The 13,425-nt window shown below is 39.1% G+C and overlaps 1 pseudogene; it reads right to left on the minus strand.

Annotated features, from left to right (window-relative positions):
• Positions 1–251: 251 nt before the first annotated feature.
• Positions 252–860, minus strand: LOC129555140 (tubulin-specific chaperone A pseudogene; annotated as a pseudogene).
• Positions 861–13,425: the final 12,565 nt, after the last annotated feature.

Here is a 13,425-nt window from a genome sequence, read left to right on the forward strand (position 1 = left end):
TAGCTTTCTTTTCTGTATCTCTCACAGCGTAGAACCTAATGGTTGGCACAAAATTTAAATAAAAATAATTGGAACAAAATATTGATAATTGCCTAAGCAGAGGGATGGTTAAATGTGGATTTCTGCTACTATTCTTGCTACATCTGTGTGTTTGGAAATTCCCTCAATAGCAGGGTTGGCAGATTTAGCAAATAATAATGCAGGATGGCCCATGAAATTAGAATTTCAGATAAACAATGAAAAATTTCTTATTAATAATTTATACTATATTTTATTATAGAACCCATAACTTCTAACTTCACTGAATCCAGTACTAAACGTGCCTCCTTATATTCCTCAGCTTCTTCCAAGTCTTTTTCACTCTCTAATAACTGCAGAAGATCAGCGTGTGCAGCTTCCAACCTGCGCTGGCAATCTGGAATCATCATCCGGGACTCCTGCAGGATTTCGGCCTGTTTTTTAATAGCACAATTTTCACCATCTTCGGCTTTCATTTTTTCAATCTTTTCTTCTTGTTGTTTTGCTTCTTTTTCATACATCATTTTTTCTTTGACCAATCGCTTCACCACGCCGGTTTTGATCTTGATCTGCCTCACGCGAAGATCGGCCATGGTGCCTCGAGCGCCGCGGAAAGGAGGGGCTGAGACCGGGGTAACCACGGAGGGAGACGCCGCGGAGGAGGCGGGCCTGTACAGGGTATTTTTTGCATTCAATCCTGGGATCCATTCCACAATTCATTATTTTTGACCACTGCTATGTGTTCAAGTAGTATGAGAATGTGATTCTTTTTATGCAGTGCATATATTTTTCTTTGCCTAATTTAATGTGTCAAATAAATGAGTTCATCTAATAAAATTGCTTCTTTCATAAAAAAAGAAAACCCATAACTTTTCATACTATTAAATTTAATCATACAGTTTATAATAATAATATTCCTGTATATATTTTATCAAACATTATATTAATATTTCATTATATTTTATATTACTATTTTATGTTCCTATGGGACATCTTTTTACCAAAATGTCTTTTGTTCTATATCTGAAATGCAAATTTAATTGGGTATCCTATACTTTATCTAGCAACATGACTTTCTGGAAACTTAAAAACATAATTGGTGATTAGTCAATGGACTCAAGGAAGTGTGTGATAGAAGTAGTGTCTTTCTCTTGGACTGTGATCTGGTGTCACTTGCCTATTAAAAAGGCAGTTCCCTAGTGTCTCCTACCCAACCTTGGGGTGCCAAATCAGTATTTCTGCTGGTGGGACTCTGCATTTGCAATCAGATCTCAGATGATTCTGATGCTGTTGCTAGCCAACCTGATGCCTTTATTTTAAAACAGCCTGATGTTTTTAGTTTTTCTGATATGATATTAAAAAAACATATTTATTAAAATGTTTTAAAAAATAAATGAAAAGTTTAAAACATTTAAATTTATTTATTTGTTGGGTCTCAGTTGTGGCACGTGCGATCTTTGTTGCAGTGTATGGACTCTCAAGTTGTGGGGCATGGGCTCCAGAGTTCACAGGCTCTGTCGTTGTGGCGTGTGGGGTTTACCTGCTCTGCTGCGTGTGGGATCTTAGTTCCTTGACCAGGGATGAAACCACTGGACCATCAGGGAAGTCCCTGATATGATCTTTTATTTCCTTGTAATGGTCTTATTTGAGTAACTTCTCTGTTTTCATGTCAAGGACTTGACTGAAGAGATACTAATTTTCTTGTACCGTGACTCAGCCACTAAAGTTACAAGTCAAATGCTGTTACAAATATTCTAGTAGCCTTTTGTAGTTAAGCTCATCCTTAAATATTCATCAAACCCAGCATCTTAACTACTGATTCTTATTTTACTGGTATTATTCGTTCTTTTTGAGAAACATGTCACTGGCAAGTTTGCAGCTCCTGTAAGCATTTTCAGGGATTCTAGAGTATCAAAATATCCTGATTTGTTTGGGACTGTTCTAATTTCAGCACTGATGTTTGTGTGTCCTGGGAGGTCCCTCAGCCCTGGTTGCCCTGGCCATCCTACCTGAGTAGATGCCACAGTACACCATCCAGATGCCCATGTCAGGGTCAGGGCACTCTTTTCACCAGTTACTGGTAGCGTCAGCTTACAGTTGAGACCCTACTCAGGCAACTGCTTCACTCTAAGTTATGCTCTGTCCCCAGGAACTGTAAGCCATTGATGGAACCCAGTCCTCAATTCAGGACATCTCTGATTGGCCATCCCTTCTCTGGAGATCCCTGTGGTGACAACTGAAGCCTCTGTTACAACTCCTTGCAATTCAACTTCTCCTTCTACACAATCCTGCTTCCCTAGCTCCCTTGCAGGGGCAACTCCTAAAGGCACTCCCTAATATACCCGCTACAGGCAAATCTCAGAGTTTGAGAGTCTGGAGAAATCTGCTCTCTAATAGTTAGCACACAATTGGGGTGGTCCTAGGAAAGAGATTCTGGAATAAGATTTTGGAGCTGGGTCACCTGATGACTGGCTGGTAATAAAAACCCCTTACTAGTGGTAGGTAGTGGCACAATTATTCCCAGGTGGCACTAGAACCTGCCAACCAATGCAGGAGATGTAAGAGTTGCAGGTTCGATCCCTGGTCAGGAAGATCCCCTGGAGAAGGGAATGGCAATCCACTCCAGAATTCTTGCCTGGAGAATCCCATGGATAGAGGAGCCTTACATGCTACTGTTCATGGGGTCGCAAAGAGTCGGACACAACTGAAGCAACTTAGCATTAGCAGGGGTAGGTGGAATCACTGACAAAGTAGCAGTGCAACTGTAAAACTTTGGCCAGCAGTGAGCAGCAGTGGAACGCTAGTGGAAGGGAAGGCACTGGAGGGAATGCTGCATCCTGGGCACCCAGAGATTCAGGGAAAGCAGTCATTTAAGCACAGTGGAATGGGTGTTACTGGCCACTAACAACGTATCGGGGAGAGACAAGAAAGGCTGAGTGATTAATCACCAATTTGAGAGGCGGGGTCTCCTGGGGCTAAGGCCTAGAACTTAAATTACAGGGTAGCAGAGCTCCAGGAAGACAGAATTCTCAGTCCTAATAAGTCGGCTATGTCAAAGTCATGACCTTAATGGAAAAGGAATGAGATCCTGAGATATGGGCTGAGGACTAGTGGGTCAATGTCCTTGTAAATCTTGACTCTGCAGGTGTCCTCTGAATCCTTTGGCCTGCAGAATGGGCCTGCTCTCCAGGTTAAAATTTAGCACTTCTAGCTTTTGAGAAGGAAATGGCAACCCACTCCAGTGTTCTTGTCTGGAGAATCCCAGGGACGGGGGAGCCTGGTGGGTTGCCGTCTATGGGGTCGCACAGAGTCGGACACGACTGAAGTGACTTAGCAGCAGCAGCAACAGCTTTTGAAAAATACAGAGATTTTTGCCTTATAAGAAAACACTTCCTGTAGATACACACCACTGGGTATAAAAGAAACAACAGATTTACTATACAGAACACAGAACTATATTCAGTATCTAGTAATAACCTATAATGGAAAAGAATCTGAAGCTATACACTTGAAACTAACACAATATTTGAAATCAAGTAAAGTTTAATAAATAAAATTAAAAAAAATTTTTTTCCTCAAAGGATCTTAACCTACTCTGCCACCTTCAGTCTCCACCCAAAAACCAATACCTTGAGTTAAGTCACAACATAAACAATGAGAAGAAAAAGACATTACGTCTCAAAAAGCTGTATCGGTAGAAGCTAGAAGAATATATAGAGAGCCTGGGTATATGTGGTCAAGGGGGGCTAAGAATGTAAAGTTGGAGGAGGAAGAATTCATTCCAAAGAGAACATTCACCTGCGATATAGGAGTTTATTTAGGCAAGAACCCCAGCTGTTACCATCACACTGCTAGAATGACTCTGGGAAGTTTGGAGAAAATATCTTATTAAGTCAGTCTGAGACATCAATGATAACATATTAATCACACTAGGTGAGCAGGAAGTGCCAGAAAACTGAAGGCCTTGGTGAGATGCTTGTGCATCAGAGGGTGGGAGTTAAGCCCTACAAAGATCCAGGGCTGTCCTATATCAGTGAAGTTTTTAGGGGTGTAGAGGATGGGCTATGCTGGGACATTCTCTCCAAAGTAAAGGACAAATTTTCATTTCATGCCTTCCACTACTGAGAAGGAAACACAATGCCTGGTAGGCCCTTAGGGCTCTTCAGGCAGCCTTATCCATGCTCATGAATACTGCTTTGGCCCTTTTGCTGGTAACTAAGAAGACTTCTGGGGCTTTCCTGGTGGCTCAGTGGTAAAGAATTCATCTGCCAATGTAGGAGACACAGGAGACCGGGGTTTGATTCCTGGGTCAGGAAGATACCCTGGAGAAGGAAATGGCAACACACTCCAATATTCTTGACTGGGAAATCCCATGGACAGAGGAGCCTGGCGGGCAACAGTCCATGGGGTCACAAAAAGTGAGATACAACTTAGCGACTAAACAACTACAACAACAGCAAGACTTCTGGCTTTGACTGAGGCTTTGAAACAAGTCCAGCATGTGGTGACTACAGTGGGTGCATTTGAAGTTGTTTGCATTGCCTTGGAAATCCCCTTTCCATCACCTTCTAGCAACTTCAGTGGAGAGATACCTCCCACTGCTGGTGCGAGAGGCAGTGGAATTTCACGTTCAGATTCTTGTGCTATAAAATGAAGACTCTAATATGAAAGTTAAACTCCTAGGCAACAGAGAACCTAAATACCCTGGAAACTTTCAGAAAACCAGAGAAATAGAGCCCAAAATGGATTGGGCAGAGGGACCTCAGCAGACAATAGGTTGCACATCCAATTCCTCATTATTCGTATTAGGAAGGCGGGGAGGAGCTGTTCAAAAAGAGCCAAATGAGTTATAAAAGGCAACAAAACATTAATGTTTTTCACAACTGTTCTCCAACAATTTGCATAGAAAATATAAAGGTGCTGCTAAAGCTTTAACCCACGTTACCTGACTAGGGGGTAAAATTGGGATCCTGATATAAAAATCGTATTTCTCTGGCTCTTCTCCCAGATACCAGGTGGCATCACTGTTCCCTTCCTCTGGCTCTGTTCCACCTCCCTGGGATTCTGTCTGGCCAAGGCAGCCAATGCCCAGGCCCCCAAAGCACCTGATTTCTGCTGCAGATGCCCTTGCTGTCCCAGGGGCAGGGCAGCCCCTGCCAAGACTGCCAGTCCCCTCACTGCCACTACAGCTGCTGCCCTTTGGGCTGTCAGTGCCCCACAGACAACCCAGCCAAACTGCCATCACGGCCTTGACCTCCCTCCATCACTGCCTTTCCCCAAGATGGGAACTGAGCTACCCTGGGTAACCTATACTCACTTGTACTCAGCAGTACCATATTTAGTGATGTAATGCCCAGAGGGAATCAGTTTTAAACACCCTTCCATCTGATCAAATTATTCTCAGTAATAATCATGAAACAGAACAAACAGTGATAATGGCCAGGAGAGAAATGCAGCAGTGAAAAGTTCCCTTTTTTGTAGTTTGTATGTATCATAGGCCTGTCCTATAGATAAATACAGAAAGAAAACAGAAGGAAAGATTATAGTAAAAGAAAAAGATAAAAAGATTGCTTTTAATTCCATGAACATATTTTTTCCATTTTATTACGAATTTTTTCAAGCATACAGCAAAATTGAAGAAGTTTTAATGAACATGTACGCCCAGCACATAGATTTTTACCAGCAAAAATTTACTATCCTTGCCTTATCATAGTTACCCACTTACCTGTTTCTCTCTCCACCTATCAATCTTATCTTTCATATTTAAATAAACCATTTTAAATTGGTGTTAGATTTACAGAAAAGTTGTAAAAATAAGTACAGAGCTTTGCCATATACCCTCACCCAGTTTCCCCTATTATTAACAGTTTACATTAGTATGATACATTTGTTAACGACTAATGAAAAAATATCGCCACATCTTTTTACACTAAACCCATACTTTATTCAGATTTTTTTCTAGTTTTTTCCATAATATCCTTTCTCCGTTCCAGGATCCTATTTATAATATTACATTACATTTAGTGGCCATGTTTCTCTAGGCTCCTCTGGGCTACAACAGTTTCTCAGATTTTCCTTGTTTTTGATGACCTTGACAGTTTTGAGCAGTACTGGTCAGGTATTTTGTAGATTGTTCCCCAGTCTGATGTTTTTTCTCATGGCTATCCTGGTGTTACAGGTTTTGGGGAAGAATACCACAGGAATCAAGTCATTCTCAGTAAATAATTATCAAAAGTCCATGCTATCCACATGATTTATTACTAATAGTGTTCACTTTGATCACCTGGCCGAGGTAGTGTTTGCCAGGTTTCTTCATTGTAGGGCTACTTTCCCACCTCCTTTTTCTTTTTTTCTTTCTATATATATATATATTGGCCACACTGTGAAGCATGTTGGATCTTAGTTCCCTGATCAGGGATCAAACCCTTGTCCTTTGCATTGGAAGCTTGGAGTCTTCACCTCTGGACCACCAGGGGAGTCCCCTTCCCTCTCCTTTTCATACTGTGCTCTTTGGAAGCAAATGACTAAGTGCAACCCATGCTTAACGAGCGGAAAAGGGATTTAGGATTCTTCCGTATGGGGGAGATTTGTCTCTTCTCACCCATTTATTTATTTATTCAATCATTTATTTATATTTGTATAGACCCTTGGATATTTATTTTATGCTTTGGATTAAATCTTTTTTTTTGCCCCAATTTTTCCAGCTTTGGCCTTTGGGGTCTCCTTCAATTAGCTTTGGTGTCCCTTTGATGTATCCTCTTAGTTTTATTATTATTATTTTTTTAGTGTTTCCTTATTTTCTAGCACTATAAGATGCCCTAGGCTCATCTTATATATTCCCAGACTCAGTCCTAAAATCAGCCATTTTTCCAAGGAGTCCTGGTTCCTTTTATTGGAGAATGGTGTCAGAAACCAAGATCTGGGCACTGTGGGTGCTTGTTACTACTAAAATGTGGTTGTTTTAGGACTGCTGAACCCTCTCAGCAGACAGAGCTAAGAAATACATGCATGTGTACAAGAACATGTCTAGATATGTAGACATAGATTATTATAGGTTACGTCATCTATATCTATATGGATACAAGTTAAATCTGTGTCCATCAGTATCTACATTGAGATTATTAACATGAGTTCATACGAATGTCTCCCAGTCTAATCCAAAACCACAGGGCTCATTCTAGCCTCCTCCCTTTGCTGTAACCTCTCTCACTGATAATGGGGAATGTGGCTCCCACCACTTGCCAGTCATTTAATTATTCACTCACATACGTATAGCAGTTTTGGAACTTGTTCCCCTGAAGAAGCACCTTTACCAACCATAACATAGTGTGATGTACTGTTTCTTCTGTCTTTAGTCTTTCAGTTTTCAGTCATTTCCAAAGCTAGGTAGGTCGGCATCTCCCCCATTTCCATGGTGAGGATATATTGCATAATAGTGATACAGTTAGACTCTCTGGTCACAGGCTGTATTCCATCCCAGGATTCTCCCTCCCTTTTAGTTGATTTTTTTTTAATTTGCATACGTTACGGTTCACATGTGTTCTGTAAAGTTCTATGTTGGTTGCTCAGTCATGTCTGACTCTTTGTGACCCCATGGACTATAGCCCACCAGGCTCGTCTGTCCTAGGGATTCTTCAGGTATGAATACTGGAGTGGGTAGCCATTCCCTTCTCCAGGGGATCTTCCCAACCCAGGGATTGAACCTAGGTCTCCTGCATTGCAGGCACATTCTTTACCATCTGATCCACCAGGGAAATTCCAAAGAAGTCACCTCCGTGTCAGGAAATTGAACCATGGTCTCACACGTGACAGGTGGGGATACCCATATCTTCACTGGTGGCTCAAATGGTAAAGTTTTATGGGTTTCTACAAATGGATAGTGCTATGTAGCTACCACTACAGTAACTCACAGAATAGTTTCATGGTCCTAAAAGTCCCCTTTTCATAACCTAGTTGGTCCTCTTCTCTTCCCAAATCTCTAGCAATGACCGGTTGATCTGTTTTCCATCTCCAAAGAGTTTTGCCTTTTCCAGAATGTAAACTATCCTCTGGCTTCTTTCACTTGGCAATATGCATTTAAGATTCACCCATGTTGTTCCATGGATGAACTCTTGTTCCTTTGGGGAAAAAAAAGGAAAAAACATATGCCAATTTTAGTTCAAACTCAGTAATAAGTAATAGCATTTTGAGACTTAACATCTGCAAATTGGTTAATGACTTGATCTGTGCTTCTTCATGTTCAAAGGACAGTACAACCTGATTTGACAATCTACTTACTCATAGTTGATCAAAGAATACTTTTTATTCGTTTTAACTTTGAAAAGTTTCTTTCACATAAAATATGTGCACATTTCACAGAAAAGATGAAACATTATCACTGTTAGAGCTATAGGAAAAGATGTTCGATTTCACCCTAAGAGAAATGCATGTTAGAATCATGCAATTTACGCTTTTCACATTGCCAAAAATCAAAGAGTTTGATGACATAAATGTAGCTGAGAAGGTGAAAAAGAAAGAACTTCAATATATAATAGATAGAAGTGTAAACTGGAGTATCCTTTAAAATTATGACAATAGCTACCAAAATTACAAACACTTTTGACTTTGCCTTTTGACTCTGTATTCTACCTATATAATTTTTTTCCCTGTAGAGAAGCTTGTCTCTGTGTGAAGTGAGGTATGTAAAGATTATTTACTGCAGCATTTCTGTAATGGCCTGTAATTAGAAACAAGATAAATGTCCATCCATGAAGGACAGAATAATTAAATTAAGTAAAATCAGGTCGATTTAAATTACACGCTGTCATTAAAAAGACTATATGAAAAGATCTTTCAGATATAACCAGTGAGGAAGGTAAGGTGCAGAACAGTGAGTATAGTATTTGTACTGGGCTTTTTAGAGAAATAGAACCAATAGGATGAGTACACAGATAGATCAACGAACACGGATGAGAAGATTACAGGAACTGGCTCACGGGCTTATGCAGGGTATGAAATCCCGTGATCTGCCGTCTGCAAGCTGGAGAACCAAGAAAGCCCGTAGTGTGTGATTCTGTCTGAGCACAAAGACCTAAGCAATAGATGAGAAAAAACATTCTAAGAATATAAGCGGAATTTTTTAAATCAAGGATTGGGCCTGAAAGTCATCTTGGACCTTCTTTCTCTCCATCTAAATATCTATGAATCATCAAATCTTAGCAACTAACTATCAAAAGATATCACAAATATCTCAACTTTCTTCCACAACTTCCCTGGTCTAATCTACCAGTCACTACGCCAGACTGGCAGCCCTGAATCCCTTCATTCTAAATTAGCATCCTTAGTAGTCTCTCTTCTCTCTCACAGAACTCTTTATTTATCTTCATAACTCTTGTCCATGTATAAAAATACTTATTGGTGTACTTGTTTGATTAATGCCTCTTTCCCCAACTGGACTATAAGCTCCAATAAGTCAGAGAACACGTCTGTTTTGCTTATCACTATATGCCCAACTCAAACTTCTGTGTTGAGTAAATGAATGAACTTGATTATGGAACTCATTGAATCAACATAGTTGTGTATATAAGGGGAATATTTTATAACTACATTGAGGAGAATATTATTCTGACAATAATATAAATTGTCAGAAGCAGCTGTGTATTTGGTCATGGAGGATGGTCTAGAAAAGACACTAGTTTTTGTCAGTTTCTGACCTCCACAAGTGTGCCATGCTTTGAGAGCTGTCAGCCTAGATCCTCCAACGACGTGTGACTTCAATACCAGTAAAGTGAACAATTTTCCTTTTCATTGTTTCAATCTATTCTGCTTTCGTGTGAAAGAGCAAAGAGCTTCATATTTGAAGAAGTGAGGTCAAAGAAGACTATATATATGTGTGTGTGTGTGTATATACACATATATATGTATATATTGTTTTAGCAGCACCTCCCTTGCAAGTCTGTACAGGCTGAATATGAACTGGGTGGAGTTCATGGTGAAGTTTTGCTTCAGGAATTTCCTGAAATAACTCTCCACTAAAATTCGGCTCTCATAATTAGGATTACATTGACCTCATGCACAGCTAGTGCACATTTTAAAATTTTCTGGGACTCAAAACCATCATGAAGAAGTTTCCAGCGATTATTTTACCAGGTTTTAGTGACCAAGAGAGCTTTGTACACATTTTTTCATGTTCCATTGTGATCATTGTAATATGTTATAATAATTTATGTGTCAGTCTCCCCTACTTTTGTTCTGTGCCCTCTTCAATGACAGGAATAAAATGGGGACTCCATAAATATGTCTTAAATGAATAATCTGACTTTAGTACCTGAATTTGCCTCTGGGAGGAAAATTTTATTCTAGGGAGAACAGTTCTAGTCCAATTCACCACTTATTAGCTCTGTAACTCTGGATGGGTCATTTAATCTTTCTTTATTTTTCTGCCTTTTAAATAATTATGAAAAATGTAAAGCTACAGAAAAATATAAAGAATAATACAATAAACCCAGTTAATTTCTATCTACCACCTAGTTTTTATAGCATTTTAATATTTTTATCAATTATAATGGAGAGAATGCTATATGTTTATCAAATCCTATTTCATTTTCCTCTTCCTGGGACACTCAAAAAGACTTCATTTCTTAGCCTCCTTTGCAGGCAGATTGGTAGCAGAAGACTAGTTCTACCAATGGGCTGCAAGCAGATTTCGCGTGTGTATATGTTCCAAAGTAAGCATAGAACAATGAATTCTCTGAGCTCTCGTTCCTGCTGCAGAGACTGTGGAAGCCATGCTTTAAAATGGCAGTACTGGAAGATCTGGATCCTCCATGTGCCTGGGTGATTGATGTAGTCCTGAATGACTATACAGATCAGTATTTGAGAATCTCCCTTCATCGACATTGAGTTTTCTTAGCTTTTAAAGCTTTTCTGCCAGTTTAAAGATACGAAATCAGTGTTTTAAATTGTGTTCTGCTGATTACGAGTGGTGCTAAGCATCTTTTCAAATGCTTGTCCTTGAGTTCTTCTGAGACTGCCTGTTCCTTTGTAATGGTGGTGGTGGGTTTTCCTTATCCTAGTGTTTTGTGGAAATACATTTTTACTTTGGAAATTAATCTTTTATCAGTTGCATTCACTGGAAATACTTTCTCCAAATATGTAGCTTATCTTTTTACTTTGCTTAAAATATTTTTGTTAGGTAAAAATTTATGTTTATTAATCTGCTGCTGCTGCGTTACATGAGACTTCTTTCCTGTTTCATGGTTGTTAAGATATTTTTTGTATTTATTTTTTAAAGTTTAAAAAACTTCATTTTTAAGCGTTTAATCCATCTGTAAAAGTTTCTGAGCCTGTATGCATGTGTTTGCGTGTGTGTGTGTGGAGTAAGTTATAAACTTTGTTTTCCCATAAAAATACCCAATTTCTCAGGGTTAATTATCTATTTTTTAGCCATGATGCTCAGCTTATGGGATCTCAGTTCCCCAGCCAGTGATTGAACGTGGGCCATGGCAGTGAAAGCCTGGAATCCAAACCACCAGGCCACCAGGGAGCTCCTTTCAAGACCATTTATTGACTAGTCTATCTTTTCAATTGATGGTAATACAATTTTGCCATATATCAAGTTTCCATATATGCACGGTTCTGTTTATAGGCCCTTTAATCTGTTTCACTGGTTTATTTTTCTATCTCTGAGTCAAAGCTATGCTGTCTTATTTGCTATAATCCTATAGGTCTTGATATCTGGATATTCCTCTATCTTGATCTTCATTACTGTCTCATCTATTGCTGAGCCTTTTTCTTTCAATGTAAACTTTGGGTTGAGATTATCATACTCTACAAATAGGCTGAGATTTTTTACTATTACATTTTCTGATTAGTACTAATGATGCATAGAAATTCTATTGATTTTCATATGTTAATTTTGTATCCAGAAGTCTTATGCCCTGATATCAATTGTATTTAGATGTTTTAGAATTTATGGATAAGCTATAGACCATAAATAAAAACAGCTTTGGTTCTTCCTTTCCAATTCTTATATTATTTTTATACAGTATTAAATGGAAATGGTTAACTTTATTCTTTATTTTAATAAAAATGTGTTTAACAATTCACAAGTATTTGTTTGCTCTTGTTTTCTTTGCTCCCTATGCTGTTTTGGTGGGTATACTTAAGCTAAGGAAATATATTCAAACTTTTTACATTTCAGCCTCATTTGTAATATGTAGATATCATCACCTATTTCACCTGTTTTTTTAGGCTACAGTGAGGATTAAATGAGGTAACTTCTAGAAAAGACCTTTGAAAATAGTAAAGTACTATATTCAAATGTTAGTTTGTGTGTGTGTGTGTATTTTTGTTCACTGCTGTATCCTCAGCACCTAGAACATTTTCTGGGACAAAGTTCAGTTCAGTTCAGTTCAGTCACTCAGTCGTGACCAACTCTTTGCGACCCCATGAATCACAGCATGCCAGGCCTCCCTGTCCATCATCAACTCCCGGAGTTCACTCAAACTCCTGTCCATCGAGTAGGTGATGCCATCCAGCTATCTCATTCTCTGTTGTCCCCTTCTCCTCCCGCCCCCAACCTTTCCCAGCATGAGAGTCTTTTCCAGTGAGTCAACTCTTCGCATGAGGTGGCCAAAGTATTGGAGCTTCAGCTTTAGCATCAGTCCTTCCAATGAACACCCAGGATTGACCTCCTTTAGAATGGACAAAGTTAGTGCTCAATAAATATGTGTTGAATGATTGTGAAGAAAAAGCTAAAATTAAACAAATGTTTCATGTAAAGAAATATTTCCTTACATTGTAGCAGAGATTACAACAAAGGCATTCATGCTGCACTCCCTGTACCAGTGGCAGAAGCCAGTGAATTATCTCAGCATCCCTTCTGAGCTTGATCATTGAAACTCAGAACCCATTTCAACTCAGTGTTCTAGTCAGCCATTTCCAAACCACTGTAGTTGGCATATGAAAGAGAACTCTTTTGCCAATTGTGCCTTATTAATAAAGCCAAACCAATAATATTTAATCTCTACTTGATTGGACATTGGGACTGCTTGAAATAGAGGTTCAGTATTTACAAAGGTAAAAATCCACAGGGGGGCATAGCAACTAGCACATAGAAATTCCATTCTGTTTAGTTGGTTTATTTTTCTCACATCTTTCTTCAAAAGTGTAAAACACAATGATAGCTGTTAAGTAAAAAGCAACATTGAAGTGAATTGAAGTCACTCAGTCGTGTCTGACTCTTTGTGACCCCATGGACTGTAGCCTACCAGGCTCTTCCATCCATGGGATTTTCCAGGCAAGAATACTGGAGTGGGTTGCCATTTCCTTCTTCTAAAAAGCAACATTAGGCCTACACAAAATTTTCCTTTTTGTTAGTAAAATGCTTTTTTCATTAGTTTATCTTCATTATTATATTGCTAGCTA

The sequence above is a fragment of the Moschus berezovskii genome, chromosome 12, assembly GCF_049115385.1.
Source record: "Moschus berezovskii isolate FMDL1 chromosome 12, NW_MosBer_1.0, whole genome shotgun sequence".
NCBI classification, from domain to species: domain Eukaryota; kingdom Metazoa; phylum Chordata; class Mammalia; order Artiodactyla; family Moschidae; genus Moschus; species Moschus berezovskii.